The sequence below is a fragment of the Pseudonaja textilis genome, chromosome 2 (assembly GCF_049901715.1).
Source record: "Pseudonaja textilis isolate UNSWEBS1 chromosome 2, rPseTex1.2, whole genome shotgun sequence".
Classification (NCBI taxonomy): domain Eukaryota; kingdom Metazoa; phylum Chordata; class Lepidosauria; order Squamata; family Elapidae; genus Pseudonaja; species Pseudonaja textilis.
In genome coordinates, this window is record NC_141991.1 from 134,905,368 (window position 1) to 134,931,308 (window position 25,941).

The window sequence follows — 25,941 nt, forward strand, 5'->3', positions numbered from 1 at the left end:
TTGACCCCAAAGAGCATGTTTTTTGTTTTTTTTATGGTATTGGAAGAAAGAGGATGTTTTGCACATAATCCAAGTGAGCCTGCACAGGACATTCATAGATACTTCTTTTTGCTAGGTCACTCCTGGTATCTACCAAATCTGAAAATGGGAGCTAGAGGAGACTGGGCTTCAATTGCTCAGAAGGTTGTCTTCTTCTTCTCCTTTTTTAATTGTACACCTGTATTTTCCTAAGGACAAACCTGGGGACTGAGCCCCTCCCCCTTACTCTAACTCATGTCAATGGTGCTGAGCCACCCACTAGCAGGCTGATTTGGAAGAGGCAATGTCTCTCTTTGGTAGGAAAAGCTACTTTCTGAGATCGGGGTAAATATAATGAACTGTTATGGTGGTCCAAGGATGGGGAAAAGGACACCAAAGGTGGGGAATTGCTTATTTTTCTCATGCCTATTTGTGAACTCCACAAAGGTATCTGGCTATAACCATCCCTGAAGCAGAGAAAATGGAGGCTCAACCTAACCAATTAAGGCTTTTCCTATGTTCTTCTCATTCTATAGATCCAGGCAATCAAGGCAAAGCAGGGGTATTATCTAAATCAATGGTTCTGGTCATTTGTTATGCTAGCCCACTTAAATGAGAAATATTAAAGAGTCAATAATCAGGATATACCTACTGCAGAATAATATATGAAGTGTGCTATTTCACGAAAGATAAAATATGCCCAAGACAACCTGTCCAGCATGAAGGCCCTCCTACTTAGTCTCATGTTTCCCATCTTCCAAGGATGACTTTACCTGGGCTCCTTCTTGACACCGCCCTTATGGTGAGGTGTCCTCCTGCAAGAAGCAAGAGGCCCAATGCTCTGATAGCATGGAGTGGGCAGGTAGGCTCAGCATTGGGACTCAGCATGATGCCCAAGAAGAGTTGGAAGAACTTAACACTTGTTTTTCCACAACCTTTCCACAAACTGCCCAGGTAGCACCCTTGAAATTATGTTGGAATCCTTAGGCTTGTGGAATTCCACTTTGATGTTCCTTCCAGAATCCCAAGGTCCATGGAAGCAAGTCAACTTCAAAATAGTAAAAAGGCAGAGAAGCTATGATTGCCAAACTGTCAGTCTGTGCAGAATTTTGTCGAAAGTAAGGAAGATGACCTTGATATGCAAGTCTGTAACAGCTAGATAACATTTGGAAACGATTCAAGTAGATATCTCCCTAATTCACTGAACTATGAGGAGGAGGAGGAAGTGAAAGAGAAAAAGGAAAACCATAAATAGACTTGCAAGATTGACATCAGCCCCACTCGATAGACCAGGTCAAGAAATCCGCTTCCCAGGAAGGCTAACACTATTTTTATTGAGATTGGCTAAAATAACAGAATCTTGCTTATTCAAGGTCAAGGTCCTTACTCTCTACAGATTTTGCTTAGTTCTAGGCATGTCACAGGCCACCATTGATCTGATAAACTGTGTCAGAATTCTGTTTCTTTTCCCTTTAGAATAAATAAGTCTCTACTGTGACTTTCATTTTTTTTTATTGTACTTCTATAGCTCACGTTAGAAGGAAGCTGGCCCTATCTTTCAAATATTCTTTTTAATGAGTGAAGCTGCATTTATAAGTGACATTTAAGTGCTGTAGAGGTCTGAACCACACATCCATGCACCAACACTCTGACTCGTTTTAAATCAATACATGTTGTTTTCCTTCATGGAAAGTGTAAGTACTGCTGTTAAAAAAAAGAGATAAATCTATAATTTTAATCTAGTTGTGATTAGAAAGTGCCATATCCAGTACAAAACAAAATGTAAGGTATGACTGTGCTGATGCAAAGGAAATTCACTGCTATTAAATCCAAACACTCACTCACCCTCTCTCTCTCCCTCTCTCTGTCTTTGTGTAAAAAACCACACTGTGGCCATGATAGTATAGACCAGTGGTACCCAACCTTTCTAGCTTGGTGGCCTGGTAGAGGGGAAACTCCTGCAAGTAACAGGCAGGTGTGTGCGAGTGTGCTCAGCTCCATTTGTACAAGTGGCAGGTGCAAATGCCCACCATTTAAGCAAGGAGACATTTGCATGCATTCATGCACTTGTCTACCACGTAGGTGGGCCAGTTCCAAACAGACTGTGGCCTGATAGTGAGCCGTGGCCTGGGGACCCCTGGTATAGACTATCTAAACTCAACAGTGAAGAAATTGCTTCCGTATTCTCATTGTTTCAGTGGGAGGCTACCGGCAAGAGAGAAAATAGGGAAACATCAATTCTGCTATATAGTCTAGGGCTGTTGCCAGTCTCTTGGGGAAACTGTTTGTATAGGGAAATTCAGCCAGACAAAAACCATGAAGCAGTAACTGTGAGAAGGATCTTGGAGTCTTAGTGGACAACCAGCTAAATATGAGCCAGCAGAGTGCAGCAGCAGCCAAAAAAGCTAATGCAATCCTAAATTGCATTAACAGATGGATACAATCAAGATCAAGGGAGGTACTAATACCCACTCTATAAAGCCTTAGTAAGACCACACCTAGAGTACTGCATCCAGTTTTGGTCACCACATTATAAAAAAGATGTTGAGACTCTAGAAAAAGTGCAGAGAAGAGCAACCAGGATGATTAGGGGACTGGAGGCTAAAACATACGATGAACGGTTGCAGGAACTGGGCTTGGCTAGTTTAGTAAAGAGACGGACCAGGGGAGACATAATAGTGGTCTTCCAATATTTGAGGGGCTGCCACAGAGAGGAAGGGGTCAAGCTGTTTTCTAAAGCACCTGTAGGCCAGACAAGGAATAATAGATGGAAACTGAACAAGGAGAGATTTAACCTGGAAATAAGGAGAAACTTTCTGACAGTGAGAACAATCAACCAATGGAACGGCTTGCTCTCGGAAATTGTGGGAGCGCCATCAGTTGAGACCTTCAAGAAGAGATTGGACTGCCATTTGTCAGAAACGGTGTAGGGTCTCCCGCTTGGGCGGGGAGTTGGACTAGATGACCAATAAAGTCCCTTCCAACTCTGATTATCTGTTATCAAGAAGAAGAAGGTGTTTATGAAAGGTGAAAGAGAGCAACATTGGAAGAATCACTTTCTTGCCCAAAAGGAAAAAAGAGGGGATGGGTATGGATAATTTGGATACAGGTAGTCCTCATTTAGTGACTATTTGTAGTTACAACAGTGATGAAAAAATAACTTTGCAACCAATCCTTACATTTACAGCATTTGTGGATCTGCAAAGCAAAGGAAAGCTGAAGTAAGATCACAAGCACAGTTGCTGTTGGAGAGATACTAGCTGAGCCAGGAGGAGTCAAGAGAGTGATTAGTCTGGAATCTTTACACAGGCACAAGAAGAAATAGTCTGACCCCCTTTGAATGCTGTTGAACCTCACCCACATGCAACCCACCAGTGGGAAGATTCCTGTGAAAGAAGCATGAGCAATAAAGTAGCTAATTAAACTTTTTCCATTTGGATCTGGTTATTTGTGCCTGATAGTCGCAGTTTCACTTAGTAGCCCCTTCGCTTAACACCTGCATTGTAGTTATATCTGTGGTTGCTAAATTAAGACTACTAGTACAAATATAGCTAGAAAGTAAAGGATTAATACCACCTTCCAACTATTTACCACTTGACAGGTAGCTTGCTGTCCCTCCTAACCAACATTTTTCCTTAAAAACAAAAACAAAATCTAAACCACTCCTACTTTTATACTTTGTCATACTGTAGATGGCTGAGGATAATGAGTTCAGTCCTATGTATCTGCTGGACACTCGGCTGGGGAAAGTTACTACAACAGTAGATACTGTACTAACAACTTCTCTTATCCCATCTGGGACTTTTACTTCTGCTAAAGGCAGATTTGGTTTTTCAGGCAAAAATGCTCTCAGCCACCCATTTGCCACCATTTCCCTATTAGACATAACTTCTCAACTTCTTTGATAAATTTTGTATGCTGTTAAAACCAAAATATAGCCTTTAATTTAAGCACTGCCCTATATTGTCCACGGGAATACCATTTAAATATCCACCTTTAAACTTTGCAATGCATTTTTTTTTGTTTTTCCTCCATCTCTGGGGTATTGATTCAATTTACATTAATCAAAGAATGCAGGAATGAAACAGGCAAAATTTCAAGCAAATCTTTCTAGGAGCAAAAATGTTTATGGGCTTCTTCTTGCTTAAATCCTAAAGCAGCTCCTATGAATGCAACAATTGTAGGCAGCCTAGTTTCTTCCTGAGGTTTTCAACTTCCAGTTCAGCAACATCTAGTCAATGATAAGGAATTGTGAGAGGGATGTAATAGAAGAGTTGGCTAACACCAGATTACTGCACCTATTTCTGATCTACCTGAAATACATTATTATGATCTCTTATGAGACTACACAGTGCTCTACCCTTTCTGATGCCTGAAATAAGGATCTGTTTACCAATTCAGCGCTTTCCACCTTCCAGTCTCAGATTCCATCTGGCTCATCATCCTAATCCTTAGCTCTACCTACCCTCCCCTTTAATCTTAGATTCTTCACCTCATCTTTTATCTCTCTATCCTGGATTATGTGGGTATGACAGAATAAATAGATTGGGTTCCTTTAAATGGGCAAAAGAAAACTTTGCCTATAATTTAGACATTGTTATTTTTCTAATGCTGTCAAAGATAAAACTATTACCAAGAAGCAGTGAAAAAAGCACCAAAATACACCCTGAGAGAAATTAATAAGGAACTTCCATCAGTACAAAAGGTGGAGAGATCAAGAAGGATAATACAAATTTGCGTGAGAGCTGCATTAGACAGAGCAAATCTATGGTATATATCATTATTCAGAAGGAAATTTCTTTTGAGTTCAAAGGGATTTCTTGCTACAAAAAACATACATATGATTGCAGCCTGGAGGCTCTTGATAATGCACACACTGTGGAGCAATCTTTGAAGCCGTGGAGAGGGGGGACCCAGTGGCAGATGCCACTCCTAAGAAAGCTCTGTTCCCAGCCAGAAAGAGCTGGGCAGATTGTATGTCTGTTTGCATGTGCATGTATGTGTGCGTGCATGTGCCTGTGTCTTTGTGGCTCTCCACCTTTTTTTCTTGACCATTGCCACTTTTCTCTTCCAAAGGGTTCCAGTGGAAAGCAAAAATGAATAATTTAGTTTAGCCACACTTTTCCAGGAGCATGTTCAGAACATGAAGAGCTTTGGTTAAGAACATAAGATCAAAAGGTGGCCAAACTGAATGCCTTTGGAAACTTCACAGACCTTGACTGGAGAGTAACAGCCCCTTCCCTGCGGTGCATCCTAAGAGTAGGAGGGGGTGAATGCCCTCAACATTAGAAGAATCTGATTTTACAAGATCCATCTAAACTGGCTACTATTCTGTACCACAATTTTTGGCAGCAACTTCCATAAATCAACTATGAAACCCTGTTCTCATGTGAAAATGTATTTTCTTCTGACAAGTCTTGAATCTCCCTGAATTTCATTTCAGTTGCTGAACAGAATTTAGAACATTGTAAAAGGTGGAGAAAATCATATCCTGATCCATTGTACCAGACACTGTTTTTTATATTGTCTCTTTTTATCTTCAGTCCAACTGATGTAGTTTTAATCACAGGGGAGTTGTCTCCAAAACCTAACCCCGTTGGCTGCTTTTTTACCTCTAAGGTGTGGTGACCAGAACCATAATGCCAGCTCTCTTCTGAGTGTGGTCGATTTGTAGGTTTGTGTAAGGCATTATTACATCAGAACTTCTATTTCAGTTGTCATTGCAACATTTCCAAGCATAGAATTTGACTCTAAAGCAGCAGCTGTCCAATCTGACCTCAAGGCTAGTCCCTGCTGGCATTAATACACAGGTGCAGATGGACATCACTGTTTACGTTAAACTGTTTTTACACTATTTTTAATATCAGGTTATAAACAAGTGCTCAAAAGACAAACAACTTATTTGGCTTCTTGCCTTACCTGATACTGATTTTCCTATGATCATTTAATAAGGAAATAAATCAGATAAGCTGATAAACTGCAAAGTGTCCAGCACAATCTTTATTGGGCAAAGGCAGTTTTTAAAAAAGAAATAGAAATGATGGCAGCTGTAACCTATTGCTCTGGTTGAGTCATCTTGAGAAAGTGTCTGTGTGTGTGTGTCTTTGTGTGTGCGTGTGTGTGTGTGTGCGTGTGAAGGACTGATGGGATACAACTTCCTTGTTACCCTCCTACTACTAAAAGGCTCTTTTGCATTTGGCTCCATCCATCATTACAGGCATTTTGTGAACAGCAACTCCCTCCCATGGCAACCATTTTATAAGCATGACAAACTCCCATCACCCCAAATGTGATTATTACCTCCAAAAGATTTCCTGTACTGGACTCATTGTTGGATTCTTTACCTATGAAACACGTTCTGTGATAATCTAACATGCAACTTACTGTTTTACATGTAAATAAATAAAGCTTGTATCTTGACATATAGCATGGTGACATATAGCATGTCAAGTCCTGGAAGAGGATGAAAGATGAGACATGAAAAATTGTGATGTGTGAGAACAATGATAGCTAGCAAAATACTGAATACATACAGAAGGTAATCAGGGATTCTAAAATCTTCTTTTCAAAAAGAAAGCATTTTCATTGTGGCACCTGTTATAATTCAGGGAATCAAAGTGTCTTGGTCAATTTTCTTAATACTGCTTGCTGCTTTCACAAAAACATATTTTCCTAGAAATAAATTCCACCAGACTCACTATGACTCATTTCTGGCTTACTTTGCAAATAGTACTGCACTTTTCATTTGTCTTTTTAATTTCTGCAGCAGACTTGATTCCCCACACCCTTTTCTCCTGATTTATCTGAAGTCATGAATTGGTTAAAAAAAAAAAAAAGTCGCAGCAAAGGTTCTACATGTTTGCTGCAGAATAAATGGGTCACTTATTTAATTATCAGCTAGTATGGCCCTTGTAATAAGTACGTTTGTAAACTAAAATTTTATAGGACAGTTAATCCCGTCAAATTCAGAACCAATTTATTTATTATTGTGAAGTCTATGTTTGTTTCCAATTATAGCAGCAGAGTTTCCAATGAAAACTGCTGGCTGATGTGGAAGTTTCTTCCACAATTATGTGATCTGTGACAGGCAGTCTATTTTAATTAATGATCCTTATATGAATAATTCCTGCGACATACTGTAACGTGTTACATAATAAAGGTTTCAAAACAGCAGCCATAAACTGGGCATGGCTTTGCCAACCATAAATTTGCCCACTCATATGCTGTCTTGGATCCCCTTCAGTCCACTTTTGCTATTATTAGCACATCAAACACTGAAGAACCCAATTGTAAAGGCGACTAGATCTAGGCTTCATAAATCTGAATGACCACTAGCTGACAGCAAAGAATTCTGTAGTGATTATTCTGAATTTTATAACCTAGATATGCTAGCTTTAACAGAGCGATCCAAATGTTGAGGTTCAACACTGAAAGGTCCAATTCAGCTCTGAAACATACGATGTTCCTAATCATTGCCATTTCTCATCCTAACTGCAGTGGCTAAAATGTTTTTACCCTTTTAAAAGAAATGGAAATGAGAGGGGAAAAGAAAACATAGCCTGATAAATATTTAATTAAGTCATTCTTTCATGTACCCTGAATTGCAATAGTTATTTTTGTATAAACAAGTTATATATACAAGTTTTTTTTTTTTTTGAATAAACATCCACAGAATTGCCTTGAACATTTCCTGGGATTAAATTCTACTGAACACAAAGTGAGTTCTTTAGACAGATATTGTGCTGCAAATCTTCTCTGATTAGGTAAGCATAAAACAAAGAGCACTTGTGAAGGAACAGTAGTTGAGAATCGATTGCCCTAAACCCAGTAGAAAAACATTACAAAGGTTGTAGGCATTTAGCATAATCTATATGCAATATTTACCATTCCTGTAGATAAGCAATTCTTATGCTCAAGCAACATGTAGCCTTCTACAACTTAAAATTAATTTATATCCAATTCGGTTTTCCTTTGGACAGCCAAGCATATTTTTTATTTACACCTCTTCCCATAGTGCCCAAGTAGTCCTTGACTTACAACCACAATTGAGCTCAAAATGTATGTTGTTAAGTGAGACATTTGTTGAGTGAGTTTTGCCTCGTTTTATGACCTTTTTGCCATAGTTGTTAAGTGAATTACTGCAGTTGTTAAGTCAGTAACTGTTGTTAGCCGGCAGCAGGTGCAGATGGCTGAGGAGAGCGAGGACTGATGAAGGGCCAGGACCATCAGGGAGTGGACTGCTGCCTTCAGAGATTGTGGGGGCTGGCAGCAGTGATGAGGAGGTTCCCAAGGAGCCTGTGCCAAGTGCACGTGCACGAAGGATTGTTTGGAGGAAAGAACAATTACAGCAGCACAGGTGACTCGGGAGTAAGGCTGCAATGGCCCCACCCTCAAGAGGATAAAAGCCTGGTTTGGAAAAGCTTTCTTTGCAGATAGCAAAGAAGCTCTGAAACTCAACTGGTGGACATCTTAGTTTGGAGAATCTTGTAAATTAGTTCTTATCTCTGGGGTTTTGGCAGCCTTGACAAACAACTTGGCAAGACTCTTTCTTGTCAGAGCTGATTAGTGGAAAGCAGCCTTCAGAACAGAATCCGTTATTAAACCTTAAAAGGTGGGGACTGCTGCCTTTGTCTTTGTTTGTTCTTTGGGAACCTGGTTGGGTCAGAACAGTAACATGGTTGTTAAGTGAACCTGGCTTCCCCATTGACTTTGCTTGTCAGAAGGCCGCAAAAGTTGATCATATGACCCTGGGATAATGCAACCGTCATAAACATGAGTCAGTTGCCAAGCTTTAGAATTCTGATCACATGACCCTGGGGATGCTACAATTGTTATAAGTGTGACAAATGATCATAAGTTACTTTTTTCTATGCCCTTTTGTAATTTTGAAAGGTCACTATTGTAAATTGAGGACTACATGTATATACATAATACAATTTCCAAAACTTCAGGGTGGATGGGCAATATATTAATTTCATGTAATCCCTATGGGGCTGGACCCTGGTTTTTTTGTCATTCTTATTCCTATTTCCAAACCTTGGCTTCCACGCAATCCTGGTCCTTTTCTTGGCCACATGCCACCTAGGAAATCAGAAATACTTTCTAGATGCAACAGGTTTGGATGCGGCAGATTTTGTAGCTAAGCTACTACCGGTACTTCTATTGTGCCTGTTTTAATTGGGGGAAGGGGAGATTTTCTCTTTGGCAATACAGAAAAATCTTTTACTTTTGAAGTTGACAAGAAGCACCCCAAATAATGACTGGGCTTATGTATTACACCCTTGAAAAAAAAAAAGAATGAGCCTGTGTCTGCATGGTTTCTTCATCAGATTTGTACTAGTATCCTTTTCTTCATTGAAAGGAAATCATTGTACATTTCTCCCTAAAGGGAACGTCTCCTTCATCCTATACCCTTCCAGCACTAGTTTTGCTCTCTATTCCTCTTTCTGCCAAGAAGGAGGAATTTAGCTCATTAATGTTAACGGAACATGTCAACTTCCATTCTGCATGGTGACCCTGTGGAGCACTATTTATTTACAGTCTCACACTCACCCCCGCACACACACACACACACACATACAGCATACTTTCTGGATGTCCAGGAAACTAAATCGCCTCCTTCAACATACCAAACCCAACACTCCTGTTTTTTTGTGGGTTTTTTTTTTTTTTTTTGCATCAGGAGAGTGGAGCTTGAGAAGGACCAACTAGATCAGGGGGTCTCCAACCTTAGCAACTTTAAGACTTGTGGACTTCAACCCCCAGAAGAACTAGATCACAAAACAAAATCCAGCATCCTGTTTTCCATAATAGTCAGAGAAACCCATAACAACCAGAGAAACCCATGAGTCAAGAGGCCTTATGAAGGAAAGGAACGAAAAGGGATAGGGTGGGGTGGTGAGGAGAATCCGAGATCTGGAAACCTTTATAGCTAACGGCTCCTGACAGAGTTATGGATGACACAACCACCATATAAAAAAAAACAAGATAATATTTACCCAGCATCTTTTAAACCCATTTAAGCCAAGAAGCCATCTGGGTAGCTTGCAGAAACACATGTAACATCACGAATGAAAGCAAGCATGTGTGTCCCAGGATAATGCTGCAGGATCCAATCTGGGACCAGCGGTTTTGTCTTTCGAGCTTTCTGACACCTGCTAGAGCCAAACTTCAGGGAACTCCTCTTTAGCTCAGAAGATAAAACCTTTGGTCTTGGTGACTGACCCAGATTGGATCCTGAAACATGGAACCTCCTCGTGTGGAACACTGTCTCCTCTGTCTGCTTTAAATCTCTAGGCAGCCAGTCAGTTTTACTGGTGACTCCAGGTATACCTTGTATGAAGCTGCAGGAAGAAAACCTTGGCATTGTATATTTTCTCCACATCACACATCATCACTTTATAAACCCTGATAGTTTCTCCTACTGCTGCCTTTTTTTTAAAGCTAGAGAAAAATCTCCCTTTATGCAGATCTAAGATCAGAACTCCATTTGACCCTTTACATCAGGGGTGTCAAACTTAAGGCCCGCGTGCCTGTTCTGGAAACAGCGAAGGACCGGCTAGTGGTGCCTCTGCCAGTGAAAACAGAGCTTGGCAGGGCCACGCACAGCCTTCCCTGGGCTCCATTTTTGGCCACGAAAGCCTCCTGCAACCCTCTGCCAGCGAGAATGGAACTTGGGGATTCATCAGGTTCTGACCAGTTCTGGAGAACCAGTAGTGGAAATTTTGAGTAGTTTGGAGAACCGGCAAATACCACCTCTGACTGGCCCCACTCCATCTATTCTCTGCCTCCCGAGTCCCAGCTGATCGGCTGGGTCTTCTTTGGTTGCCCTGCACAGGAGAACGGAGCTGGAAAGCAGGTTAGTGGGGTGGGGAGGGAATGGAGATTTTACAGTATCCTTCCCCTGCCAGGCCCACCAAGCCACGCCCACAGAACCAGTAGTAAAAAAATGTGAATCTCACTACTGGACCGCAAACTCTGTTTTCTCTAGCAGAGGGCTGCAGGAGGCCGTCGCGGCTGAAAACAGAGCCTCAATGAGTGATGTGGAGCTGGCCACTCCCACCCTGGCCACTCCCGAGGCCCCCCGAGGTCAAACACAACCCTGATGTGGCCTTCAATGAAATCGAGTTTGACACCCCTGGTTTGCATGGACAGGATATGACTCTTAGGCTCTGAAGCACGAGCCTTTCCCAGTCCAAGCAAATTTGAAAAGTTTAAGGTAAATTTGGTTAAAGAGCTTTAAAGGTTTTAGACTTTACTTTGAAGGCCACAGCCATTTTAGTTTTCTACTACTATTGGTTGGGTTTTTTTTTCTTTTTTAATCCTCTCAAGATATGTTGATTGGGAATGTCTGTAGCATTGCCAGTGGTGCTGTGCTGTAAATTTGGCTAAAGGCAGTCAGATATTTCTTTAATTTCCTTCCTCGCAATTCCTCATGCAGAAGTAGTCGCTGAGCTACCCATCAGGGCTCAAGACCACTTTCCAAATAACTTATAAATTCAAATGCTGTCAATGTATATACAAAGTGAGGATTCTTGTTCCAAAATCCCGATCACACTTTCCTTTTGCTTAGACTGTACAACCTTTAGCATTTGATTGGGCTTGGCCTCGTATACGGCGTATTTCAGATTGGGTGGTATTGGCAACCTTTGTTTACATATGGAGGAGGCAGTATTTTGAGTTACATCAATATTGCACAATAGTTTCAAGTTGGCATCTCAGCTGCAGAGACCGGGGTTCTTTTGTCCTCTAGATCCATGCTAGAAATGTTCTTTTTTTCTAAATGGCAACAACAGAGGGAGAGACACAGATCCCAGTGGGATGTGAAGTCTGCCTGGCTTCAAAGAATAAACAGAATTTGCAAATAGTCTTAGCAAAAAAAAAAAAAAATTATTTCAAAGCATTTTCTTCCTGTTCCCCTTAAAAAAAATCAGAAAGGGAAAAAGGAACTGGCACCCTTATTCTTATTTCTCAATACAATCAGCAGAATGCAAGTGGCCCAACTTCAATTGTGGTTTAGACTGCATCATCTCACCCTGTCTTCTCCGAAGCCAGCTGGGTTCTATCAGCTGGCAGAGAATGAATCCAGTATCTCCTGATGCTTTCTAATTCCAGCTTCCACTGGGATCCAAGCCCCATTTGTTGTATCTCCAAGTTGAATGGCCATGGAGCTTATGAACCATGAAAAAAAACAGAGTGAAGAACTGTGTTTCTGAGAGGATAACTTTTTAGGGTAAATCTGCTCTGTTCCAAATCAGTGCATGAGGCACCATTTGTTCTCCACAACATAGCAACTCAGTAGCCTGAAGCCAAAGGAGAGAAGAAGTCAGATCTATAAACAAGGATATTTCTGCAGAATTCTGCTGCGGCAGCACAACAGCTGGATCCCAGTTTCAAATATTAAACCCATCTCAAGATCCCATTTCCCTTCCAACTTCTCTTCATCTTGGTTTCATCTATTACTTTATCCTTTTATCGGCTTTCAAGCGTTGAGCAAAACAAGGGAGTTTAAAATTCTCATGCCACACCATTCATATTGTGACCCAGACTTCACCTTGGGCTCTAATCTTCCCCAATTCTGGGAAAGCAAGACCAAGGGAGTGGCTTGGAAACTGCCCTGAAACTCTTTGTGTGTGGACTGGCAGTGAGCTATAAACCACACTTTTACATGTTACTCTGTGCATGCTCCGTGACTGAGCTTTGTCAGCAAAAAAATCCCAGGACTCAACTCAAGAACTGAACCGTAATTAAGATTTCAGGTGATTAAGCACTTTTTTTCTTACAAATCACATAACTGAATTTTGTGCTATTGACACATGTGGATGGCCAATGATGTATATCACTTTAAAAGAGGATTAAACAAAATATAGAAAACAGATGGCTCTTTAGGCCTCAAAAGAACTCAGAGGAATTTCTAGGGTCAAATCTGGCGGGGAGGAAGGGGATTTTGTATCAGTCCTTTTCAAATAGGTGATATCCTTGTTTGGATGGCTAAAAGCAAACCAAGATGGGTACATCTTTCCATCCAATCCCTTCCTTGGTATCTCTCTTTTCTCAGGGTCCCCCCAAGCTAACTTTGAGAAAGGAGAAGTACTGCCTGGTCCAAACTTGTAGTGGGAACCTTTTCTGTGAAAACTAGATCTACAAAAGTCCCTTTCTGAACAAAGATGTCCTAACTTTATTTCCACTTGGAAACCACTTCTGGAATTTGTGCCTGAGGTGGAAAATAAATGAAACTGACTTTGGGTTTCACTGATTAGATTAGGTTTGTTGTTATAGAAATGTCTAGTATATATTACTATGTAGAAGGAAAAAGTTGAGGCTGTATGTCATTATCTTATTCTAGTGCAATAAAAAGAGTCAGAAGTCATTGCTTTTCTTTATTTTTCCCCTTTTCACATACACTTTTTCCTCTTCCCCTTTCCTTCCCATTATTTTTCCTTTTTCTTTGTATTTTATGTTTTAACCATCTAATAAAAATTTTTTAAAATTCATGAACAAAGATGTCCTCCATTCATTGTCCGTGTCATGAAACCCTTCTGGGCATCCTAGAGAGGGAGATGTGCTAGCGATTCTTCTACATGTGGGAGCTGCCCCACCATTAGCAACACTGACCCAGAGCACCTCCTGTATCATGAAACTCTGCCTGCTACTCCTTTTCTTCAGCTGTGTGCCCCCATTCTCTGAAATGCCACCAGTTCACGGTTGTTGCTCTCGTTTGGCTGAAAGCAGGGAGTTATTATTAGACCCTGTTCGGAACAATTAGAATCAGGCTTTGCTATTGATGGATTCTGGGCTTTGATAGATGCCTGCTTGGTTTGCCCAGATCAGCTCAATCCAGATCATCAGGATAAAAAGTGGCCTGGCGTAGGAGCTAGGTACAGTATCTGCTTCAAATTACTCCCACCCTGCTCCAATTATGTCATTAATGCAGCCACAAAATAAAACAAAAAACTCCTTGGAGCTTGGCACACAGAACTGGCAGCACTGGAAAATAAGTACATCAATAAAATAAGAGCATGGTGCCTTTTTGGGACCATCTTCACAGGGCAGGTGAGTCACTGGTACTCAATTACCTCAGCTGCTGAGTTTATGACTACTTAGAATTATAACTCTGGTTTCACCTTGCTAAAGCTATAGCCAATAAATGAGACGAAGGAGGATGTTGCAGTCCAGGGAATAAATAAGTTAAACAATTAAATGGAGAGACAGACAGGGATTAAAACTAGTAGGGAGGTATCTGCATCTGCTATTAAACTACTGAGAAGAGGGAATGCCAGCAGAGTTTCCAGATTCATCTTCCACCTCTGCTAAAATTATTCTTTCTGCATAACTGTTAAAAATATGCATCTTTTTTTGCAACTATGCATCCTGGCTTAGAATTTAAGTGGATGTTGAAACTAGTTCTGACTGTGCAAGGATGGCTGTTTGTTTGTTTTTTAAATTAGCTCCCTTTCTTTACAGCAACTTGAAACTGTGAGTACTCCATCACTGGAGGTTTTTTAAGAAGAGATTGGACAGCCATTTGTCCAGAATGGCATAAGGTCTGCTGCTTGGGTAGGGGGTTAGATTAGAAGACCTCAAAGGTCCCTTCCAACTCAGTGTTTCTGCTGAGGCTTTCATAGAATCATAGCCCTGAATGGGATCGTTTAGGTCCCTGATTAGGGAAAAACACTGTGGATCAAGCTATAAAAACAGAGATGTAAGGACAGACTCAGACTTCAAAAAATAAAGTCTGACAACTCTTTTTGTTGTATCTGTGCAAAAGGCTACAAAGTGGTGACCATTCTGGAAGCTATACTTCAGCAATAAATGGAGGATCAGATTCCCCAATCCCTACCTTAGTTTCCTCTCCATTCCTTGAAACTTAACTTCATAGCTGCGATTGTAACGGAAAACGAAGAGTTTGACTTGGTACAGCTTCTAGATTCCTGACATTCCATTGCATTCATTTATTGTAATTAGTCTCTCATCATGTATACATTAGAAGGGATATGTATGTATATTAAAGAGAGGGATATGATTGTGTATATATGTGTAAGTTTGTGCATGTGCCTGCAAAGCACGAACTCCCTGCATATCCATAGGCAGAATTAGCAGGCCTGCCAATTTACATATGGTTTTAATTTATACACAAGCAGAAAAAGGACTCCCACCTTACTAATCCCTGGCTGCCCATTTTCTCCAAAAAGGAAAAAACGTGGGAGAAATTGAACAAAAGCTGAAATGCAAGACTTCCTGTCCCAACCATAGCCTTTTCTTCCACGATCTCTCTCTTAAAGCCATTATACAGACACCAGTTCAGGGTTCGAAGTGGAAGAAGACAAACAGCAATTGGAAAAATATCTGAGCCTAATTCAATCTCAGGAGAACCCCAATTTTCAGTTTAAAAAAAAGATTCTACTCCAGTTGTGGAAATACCCTTGATAATTTAAAGGCAGTTCTCAGTCTTAATTCTAAAAAACAGAAGGAAATATGATCAGGATTTCTTGTAACTGGGCCATGGAGTTATAGTATTCCATTCTATCCTTTCCTTCCCTGTGGATCTAGTACTGAAGTCAGAAATTCAAACCTCTTACTATAAACACATTTATGCAATTTATTTAGCAATGTGCTGTTCTGGACATAGGCTGAGGAAATATAAACTGGTATGACTGTTTTCAGTTTAAATACTTTCGTAACAATATTAATGTTCAAGCATGTACAATCCTAATTGTTTGTGTGTGTGTGTGTTCACAACCACACTATTGGTTAAGTAAATCACAATAATTATTTTCTGAAAGACTAGAGGAACCCATATAATATTGTGCAAATTTTTACTCTGGTACAGTTCTAATACTTTTAATTTCTTTAACTTCATTTTTCTTTTTACTAAACTGAATCTTGTGCCCTTGAACCTACTTCAGAGTAGGCCAAACTTTAATAGAGGAAGCTTTTTCATCACTTTATACTAGAAAAGTTTCAGAAATATTAACAGTTATCCATACCACAAAACATGCTCGATGGGGAACCTGGCCTTAAACTTATCAAGCTCAGTACTTGGCCTTTGCTTTTTAATGGCATCTGTGCCAGCTGAAATTAGTCAGGTGAAGTTGCTCCAACACAGCGATAAATTCAAGAGAGAATTTTTATCTTCTTGATTATTATGCAATAAGCAAGCACAACTTAGAATTGGCGGCTGAAGACACTATCTAAACTTATATGTTAGCAACCTCTCAATACCGTTTAAGCTAGTTGCAAACTAATTTCACTGCTTTCAATTCACAGAAAGTGCAATCCTAGGCATATTTATTCACTCACAGAATCACTGAGTTGGAAAGGCCTTTTAGATTGAGTCCAGCCTCCTGCTTAGCAAAAGAAAACAAAACAAAAAATGGCGAACATATTGTCATATGACCTCTGTTAGAACACAGTTAATAGAGCACAGTCTGCCACAACTGTGAGTAATTGGTTTCACTGTCAAATTGCATTGTTGGGTTTTTTTTCCCTAATGTACAATTGGAATCTGCCTTCCTTTAATATAAAATCATTAATTAACATTCTGCACTCTGGAACATGCCTACTTCTTCACAATTAACAACATGTGTCAAACACTTTCAGGTATTTTCCTCCTTCATGGAGGAAAACTATCCAATGGTCGCTAGGAGTCAAAAAGGACTCTATGCTACACAGTCCTTTCTCAGCAGTTTATAGAATCAGCATCTTGCCACCAACAATCTGGGTTCTCATTTTACCGACCTTGGAAGGATGGAAGGCTGAGTCAACCTTGAGCCGGTGAGGATCGAACTACCGGCAGTAGGCAGAATTAGCCTGCAATACTGCATTTTAAGCACTGCGCCATCACGGCTCTTATGATCAATAAATGAATTATATTTCCATTCAGTGTTTGCAAGGCTAAACATTCCTTCTATCTTTCTTCATAGGCTTTATTTTGGAGTCCCTTGATCACCTTTGTCACTCTTTCTGAACCTTTTCAAGTTTGTGTGGTCCTTTTTAAAAAGGAGATCCCTATAACTGGACACGGTACTTAAGATGGCAGCCTGACAAGCAGAATAAAGAGGGATTCTTACTTGCAAACCATGTTTCTGTTGATGTAGGTTACAGATGAAGTTGCCCTTTTTTGGTAACTACATTATACTACTGACTCCTATTCAGTTTGTAAACAAGTACTTTCCCAAGATCTTATTTTGTACAGAACAAATAAGAGAAAGCCTGAAGAATCTGTATTTTTTTTTTTTCACCAATTCCTTAATGCTCTAGTTTAGATGAGAATGAAGCAGGATGACAGGCTTAGGTAGAAGGGAAGAGTTGAACATATTCTGGGCCACTGCTTTCCTGTTTCTCCCATAGTGGAATATTCAACACCCCCATCCCACCCCCCCAATAATCCCCAATCTGCTCACGCACATTTTTGAATTCAGTCTTTCGTTTGCCAGCTTCACTTCCCGATACACACTGGATTTACCCCCACCATGCTGAGTTTTTGCAGACTTATGCTGCTGATTGATAGAGAGATGGACAGAGTCATTTAAGCTCCTTTACGTCTTTTCAAAAATTGGTTGGACTGGGAAAAAAAAAATCTAAATTCCTTGCTATAATCAGGGCCTTTGATTTTTATTCTCGAAGTGAATGCTTTGCAACAGTCCCTAATAAACTTCATTCCATTTTTCTAACCTATCGAGAAAGCTTTTCATTTTTGTGTGTATATGTTCCATGGTAGCAGCTATCCAGCCCGATTTTGTCTCATTTGCAAATTTGATAAACATTCCCTCCACTTCTTTATCCAAATCATTAATAACAACAATATTGATGACGATCCCATACCTAAGCTTCAGCGGTGGTCAGTGACTTTTTTAGGAAAGCATGCGTAAGACAGCAGCTAGCTTAATCATCGAGTTCCCTTTTATCTCTGTAAGCACACAGGCCTTAGGCTCTCGCTAAACTTATTGATGTTTAGCAGAGAATGACTAGCTTTGCGAACTTGTATGTGACACTTCACCAGAAATGAAAGGGTGAATCCTATACCACAACCTAAAAAATCATACAAATAAGACTCCAGTAGAGATAGTCCTAGACTTACGAACACAATTGAGCCCAAAATTTATGTTCTTAAGTAAAACATTTGTTAAGTGAGTTTTGCCCCATTTTGCAACCTTTCTTGCCACAGTTATTAAGTGAATCCCTGCAGTTGATAAGTTAGTAACCTGGTTAAGTAAATCTGGCTTTCCCATTGACTTTCCTTGTAGAGAACTGCTCTGCCCTAGCTGTCAGGATTCTGACAGTTACCCCCATTTAAATCATGAGTCTCGAGCCAAACTTCCAAAACTTCAAAAGGATTTATTGAGAGTTAAAATGTCTGGCATTGCCTGGATGTAGCCGACTCTGAAATACATCATTCATTGTCACCCTTGACCCTGGTTTCCCCCCACCCCCTGGGTGTATCGTAATTCATGTTCTCCAATGAGAAGCATCCATAGCCAAGAGTCACCAATCATGCTCTCCAGTTAGAATTTTGCATGGCAGAAACTTCAGTCACCTAGTTACTATCTTTGAAAACATTTGTGGAATGCACTTTCGGTTTTGCAAGCTCCCGCACTGCTCCCCCCTCCTTTTCTGTTGGCAACTCTAAAAAGACCACAGAAATATTTTGAGTTGACATTTGCAACAGGTGATCACATAACCTTGGGACACAGCAATGGTCATAAGTATGAACCAATTTCCAAGCATCTGAATTTTGATCAAATGATCATGGGGACGCTTCAAAGGTCGTAACTGTGAAAAATACTTTTTTCAGTATGGTTATAATTTTGAACGGTCACGAAATGAACTGTTGTAACTCGAGGACCACCTGTACTGCCGTCATATGTAGCTTTCACACAGGATAATACAAGTAGGTATCATTTAGTGACCGTTCGAGTTAAGTGACAGTGATGAAAAAGTAACTTTAAGCTAGTAATTCAGTGGTTAAGTGAATCTGGCTTCCCCATTGACTTTGCTTGTCAGAAGGTCGCAAAAGGTAACTGCATGACACTGCAACCGTCATAAATATGAGTCATTTGCCAAGCACCTGAATTTTGATCATGATGTGGATGCCGCAATGGTCATAAGTGTGAAAAACGGTAGTAAGTGTATATTGGAGGTGGTGACCCTTTGAGAGCTGCATGCAATGAGATCTCATTTTAATGTATGCCGATTAGTGTAAGATTTCCAAGTGACAATAAAGTTATTCTAAGTCTAAGTCACTTTTTCAGTGCCATTGTAACTTCGAATGGTCACTAAATGGGCTGTTGTAAGTCGAGGACCACCTGTGCAGTGTGGATCCAGCAATGAGAGAAATGAGCTAATGGCTTCTTCAAAAGTTTGAAAGCAGAATAGCCAAGATGATGAATTAAGACAGGAGTGGTGCGCATATGTACTAAGGGGCTACATGCATAGAATGTTGCATTTGTGTTTATTGGGAGCAGTCCTCTGTGTATGTGTGTGTGTGTGTGCGTGCGCGCGTGTGCGCACCCAAAAGCACAATGTGTGACAGATTTCAAACAAAAGAAAGAACACAGATTTCCTGCCTGGAATTGTTATGACATGACCCCTCCCACCCCCAGCCCAGCCTCACCAGAGAAGACATGAGACCACTTCTGAGGACTGTTGGGGCTTTCTGGGTAAGATATATGCCCTTTTATTCTGCACCGTTCTTCTCATTGGCCTTGGTGCCTCCCCCACCCGCTGAGTCTGAATCCTCAATGGAAAACACAGGGTCTCTTGCATAACGAGGGGAGGGAGGGAGGGAGGGAGGGAAGGAGGAAGGGAAAAGCCCATCAAGCTCTGTGAGGTCATTTGGTGGCTGGGAACCAGCAACCCTGAGTAACTCTCCCTATAAATTCTTCATCTCCAGACAACCGCATCTCTGCCAAGTGTTTCCTAGAATTTATCATTCCAGTGAGGAGCAGACTGCTGCCTCCAACTCCACACAGATGTAAGAAGCACCTTACAAAGAGGAAAAAAACCCCACAAAATGGTTGCCCTATATAGCTGTTGTACACATGGGTTTAAGGCAGATCCGAGCCTACTTTCCACTACTTCAAAATGCCTACTGGGAGAAAGAACAAATGCAGCCTGCAATTGCAAGTAAGTCTGTTCTGTGCATACAAGCGAAGTTCAGTGAACTCATCATGTGGTTATTTACTACAAATAAGGCTCCCGCCCTCTCCCTCCCCCAATAATCCAAGAAGGTCACAAACTCAAACAGTGGCAATGTATCTCAACAGTCCCTTGTAGTCTCGTTCATCTCACATATGATCTATTGCAATACAATTTGCATGGGGCTGTCCTTGAGGACCACTTAGAAGTTATAGCTGGTCCAGGATTCATTCACATAAGTCATTAAGGGCGTCCTTAATAGGCCATGATGTAACAACTGTGCTATGTGAGTTGCAGAGGTTCATAGTGAACTTCCTGGCTTCAATTCAAAGTTCTGCTCATCACCCACAAACCCTGCATGGCATAGATTAGAGCTTGGATATTTGAGGGACTTTCTGTAAATGTTTCTGTTTCTCCTATACCAGGGGTCAGCAACCTGAGGCTCTGGAGCCACATGTGGCTCTTTCCTTCCACTACTGCAGCTCCCTGTGGCCGGGTCGGTTGCACAATTGATAGGGCTTTTGGTTAGGACAGGAAGAGGAAAAAGGACGCCACGCTAGGAGGAGACTCTATGGTGGGGGAACCTCCATAGACTCTGGTTGGCTCCAGAATTGAATGGGAGGCTTCTAGTTAGGACCTTTGTGGCTCTTTGAATGTTTAAGGTTGCCCACCCCATCCTATACAAATCCAATGGGGTTGGTACATTTCAGGTCTCAAGCAACCTTAAGGGACACAGCAAGCTCACTTTCTCTGTGGCAGTGCCCATTCTTTGAAGCAGCATCTCCCCAAGGCCCAGACCATGCCAACCGTGCTGTCCCTCCAGAAGACCTGGTTGTTTCCCCAGGCTCTGAGCTAGGATGGGGTATGAATTTGTTATGGAGATTGTACCAAGGTATGTTAACAGATTCATTCTTTTCTTGCCCTCATACGACTGTTTTTGTTTGTGCGGTTTAAAAATACTGTTTCCTTGTGTCCCTGCCCTGTCATTGGGGAATGCACACTCAGGAAAACAAACAAATGCATTTCTAGCCTGTCTCCCTTCAAAGCAGTGTAAACAATTCCCCGTTGCTTTGTAAGGTAGATTAGACTAGCCTTGCTGAGGTTTGATGGTCAGGTAAGGATTTGCATCAGGGATCCCAGTCCAGATCTGATCTTCAAATCCAGCCTTCCCTGAATGGTTGCTATCCAGCTGAGAGGGACTACAGTTCTCCTTGTTACCAAACATTGTGGTCGTCAACGTTTTATCAGTGTTATCACTTCTAAAACACACAAAATTGAAAACGAGGAAGCCTTTGCTGAACCAAACAGTAGGAGGGAGCTCACATTAGTTCTCAGCAAAATTTCACTAGGGAAACAGCCATGCATAAGAGACAGCTGGCACTCTTATACAAGAGGGATGCTGGACTTACAAGACTGGATCCCTGGACTAAAGAAGTATCAGATTCCTTCCTTGTGCTCAAAATAGGAAACAGGTCACAGAGGCAGGTTAGGTTAGTCTGATGTCACCAAACGGCCCCCATGCTCCTCAACGGAGCTGGGCAACTTGTTGAAATGTAGGGGTGACCTGGTAAAAATTGATTGTTTTTTTCCTGCTGTTTTCTAATGAAAACTAAAGAAATAAGTTGTATGGATAACACTGGCCAGACGAAATTCAATTCCCTGCTCCAAAGCCTCTGATATTAGGACACTGCCATCTTTTTCCTCTGTTAATAATAACAAAAAGCAACACTTCCTAGGATACGGTTGCCTGTTATGGCTCCAGAGCAGGGGTCTTCAAACTTGACAGCTTTAAGACTTGTGGACTCCAACTCCCAGAATTCCTCCTCCAGTCTTGTTAGCTCAAGAATTCTGGGAGTTGAAGTCCACAAGTCTTAAACTTGCCAAGTTTGAAGACCCTTGTTCTAGCGATACAGATAGAAGCACAGGTTGCTTACAATACAGGATTCAGATGTCCTGACACACACAAATTCAAACTATGATGCACAGGTTAATGTCTTCACCCTGAAGAGGAATGGTTTTGACATGGGAAGAGCTTAATGTTGATAGCAAGCCCTGACACTTGGAAAGAAACAGAAACGAGTCTTCTGTTTAATGAACCCCATTCTTTATCGATAAAACAGATTCACCCTGAAGTATTTGAAATCACAGTCCTTGAGTTCTCTCCATTGGGATTTTTTCAAGCATGCAGGCCATCCAATCCATCATGTGAACTCTGACTATTGTGTTTCAGCCTGCATTCATTTCTAGCTCACCTGCATAGATGGAGGGTGAGTGGACAATATATCACACTCCAATTCTCTCAGAAGGAAAGGCATGCATTTTATAAGAAGCTACCTTATGACAGATCAGAATACTGATTGATTTAGCCAGGGATCCTCTCTTCTGATTGACAGGAGCCTTCAACGTCTCTGGGAGAAATCTTTCATATTAATTCTTGTCTAACCCTTTTTTTAAATAAAAGATGGCTGGGACAGAACCTTTTCAAAATTAGGATTCCTCCCCTCAAATATCTGAGGAACATCTCATGAATTTTATGTTGCCCGCTATAAACACTATCTTGCTGTATCAGTGAAACAGAATTGCATCAAAGGCAAAATCCAACCATCATTTTAAAATCTGGATGATGAAACTGCTTTTAATTTTTTTTAAAAGCAAACGTCTTGGAGCTTTGAATACAAGAAGAGTTGGAAAACCAATTCTTCATAGAAAGAAAAATCTTAAAGTGGGTTTATTCACTGGTGGTATTCAGGCATTTGGGGGGGGGGACTTTTTTTAGGCAGGCATGAATTATTGCTGTGAATGGATCAGCCTTAATTAGTTTCATGTGGTTTCAATAGTCTGGTTCTCTTTTGCATATTTTAACTAGTTTTGTAAACCACTGGAGAAAACAACACGTACACATAAAGAAGGAAGAATGTGGACTAACATGAGGTATCACGTATCATGGTAGTTACTTAAATTAAAAAAGCTCCATTATCTTCTTGCTAGTTTTGCTCAAGACATTTGGAGGCTGCCACTGATCACATGGTAACCTTTAGGACTGGAAGAGACTTTAGAGCAGGGGTGTCAAACTGGATTTATTGGGGGCCAGATCAGCTTGTAGTTCTCCTGCGCGGACTGGCTGGGGGATGGGTGGGTAGGTGGGGAGACTTTGCCAGCCAAAATACAGGCCCGATTTAAGCATCCCACGGCCTTGAATTGGACACCCTTGCTTTAGAGAATATCTAGATCAGCCTTCCCCAGTCTAGGTGACTTTTACATGTTGCAGACTTCAACTCTGAGAATCCTCAGCAGTGGCCATAGAAATCAGGGAATTCTGGGAGCTGAAATCCACTCATTTGGAAGGAGCCAAAATTGGAGCTGGCTGATTTGGTCTAATCCAGTTTAGGACAGGATCCACAACTGCAGTATTATTCACAGCTGATTAGCTTCAAATATATATCTTTAGCAATGGACAATCTGTTTAACTATCAGAAATCTCTCTCCAGTAGGATTATTTCTCCTGGTATCTTTTGTTTTCTATGCATTATCAGGGGCACAGTTGTTATAATCTGCGGGTCACTTATTCTAAGCCTACTGTTCACCATTCAGAATTGTTTTGGGACAAATCCTCTAATCTTTGTCCTATTTCTGGGCTAAAGGGCATAATAAAAATGTGCTTTTAAAATTCGCTTTTAAAAGGGCTTCCCAAGCAAAGGAAGAATGGGCAAATTTACCCAACCATAATTTCCTCACCAAGTTAAGGTGATAAGGTGGGATACAGCTTAAACTTCCATTTAAAATAATTCTACATTTGCAAGACTATTGGATATGTTTACTTTAGAGCTCCTATATACAGTAGATTTTATACTGTAAAGGCTGGACCAAATCCCTGAGAAATATCCCAAAAGCCACACAAGGGGGCAATCCAATGTTCCTTTTTAAAGCAACTTCTCCTAAATCATCTTCTGGTCAGTTTCACTGGATGATCTCAGTTTCTTACATGATGAGAGAAAAACACTCCTTTTCCCACTGCATTTCCATCATGCATAATTTCACAATACTCCTTCAAAGCTTCTCTTCAACTGCGTTTTCTTGAATGAAAATGCTCCAAATTTAGAACTTCCCTTGCAGATGCGCTCTAATGGCTTGATTATTTTGGTTCTACTTTTCTTCATCTTAATTATGTGCCATCAAGTTTGCATTGACTCTTAGCCTCAATGCACATTTCTTGCCTCAATGCACACATACATAAAATCATTTTTTGTGGTGCAATGACAGAAGCTATTGAAATTTGTATAAAGTGTTGCCACACAGACAGTTCAGTTTTCAAATCTTTCTCTAATAATTCTCAATATGGAATTTGCCATTTTTTTTGCAGTCGTGCTTTTCAGACTCCTTCAAGAGATGGCTCAGATTTTGCCCATTAATTCAGTGATTTTTTTAAAGTACAGGTAGTCCTCAAGTTACATCCACAATTGAGCCCAAAATTTCTGTTGTTAAGTGAGACATTTGTTAAGTGAGTTTTGCCCCATTTTGTGACCTTTCTTGCCACCATTGTTAAGTAAATCACTGCAGTTGATAAGTTAGTAACCTGGTTGTTAAGTGAATCTGGCTTCCCCACTGACTTTGTCAGAAGATCGTAAAAAGATGATCACATGGCCTTGGAACACAGCAACGGTCATAAGTATGAACTAGTTGCCAACACCTGAATTTTGATCACATGATCATGGGGGCACTGCAAAGGTAGCAACTGTGAAAAATAGTCCCTTTTTTCAGTACTGTTGCAATTTTGAATGGTCACTAAAGGAACTGTTGGCACTCAAGTACTGCCTATACTACTGTCATATGTAGCTTTCACGCAGGCTAATACAAGTAGATCTTATTTAGTGACTGTTTGCAGTTACGACAGTGATGAAAAAGGAACTTGATGACCAATCCTTGCCTTTATGAGGTCTCTAAAGAAAGGAAACCTGAAGAAAAACACAGTCACAGTTTCACTTAACAAACCCTTTCGCTTAACAACTGAGTTGCTGGTCCCAATTGTGGCTGCTAAATGAGGATTCCCAGTCTATACAATAGAGAAAGAGCACACAATCTCACTCCATCCTTGGAAAAGGCTCTGACATTTTAAAAAGCCTCTAAGTGGAATGACACACTTCCTCTTAATCCTCTGCTGTCCACAAAAACAGCTTGCTTCGTATTTATAAAAGCAGCTGTTAGCCCTAACAAGTTGATTCTTCCATCCTCCACACCCCCCATTTCCCTTGTCTTCCCTTTTCCTTCACCCCTGCCCCCAAAGCTAGCAGATTGTTTATGCTGCTTAGCTGCAATCCTGCGGAAGCTATAGCATCAGAAATGCTATAGATGAGGCTAGTCACTCTCTTGCAAAGTCTCCAAAAATCCCCCTCTTCTGAAGCTGGGAGGCAGCGTTCCCTGGGTAAGTATGCCGGCTGCAGCCCCAGCTCCATTTCCACCAGCTATTGGAGCCGTAATCAATGTTTAATTAGATGCGATTTAATTACCCGCTTGCTCAGCGGTCACTCGGACCGAGAAGGCAGCTCAAGTTCCCATCATCAGGAGGACAGGCACAACGTCAAAGACAGGATGTAAGATCTAACCTCCCCCTCCCTCCCTCCCTTTAGCACAAAGGTTTCACCCTCAACCCTGTAATTGATGCAAAATACAGCTAAGGTCTTATTGAACTCTGTAATTGAAGCAGAATGTGGGTAGTGCCCAGAGCCCTGTATTTCTTTCCTAGCTAACATTATCAATATTTGTTTTAGTTTCCTCAGAACTGGCTCTATG

At 40.9% G+C, this 25,941-nt stretch overlaps 1 protein-coding gene across 10 annotated transcripts in view; it reads right to left on the bottom strand.

The window, feature by feature from the left end:
• Window positions 1-25,941, bottom strand: part of ZNF385A (zinc finger protein 385A) — a 165,206-nt gene that overhangs the window by 21,202 nt on the left and 118,063 nt on the right. The window lies entirely within an intron of this gene.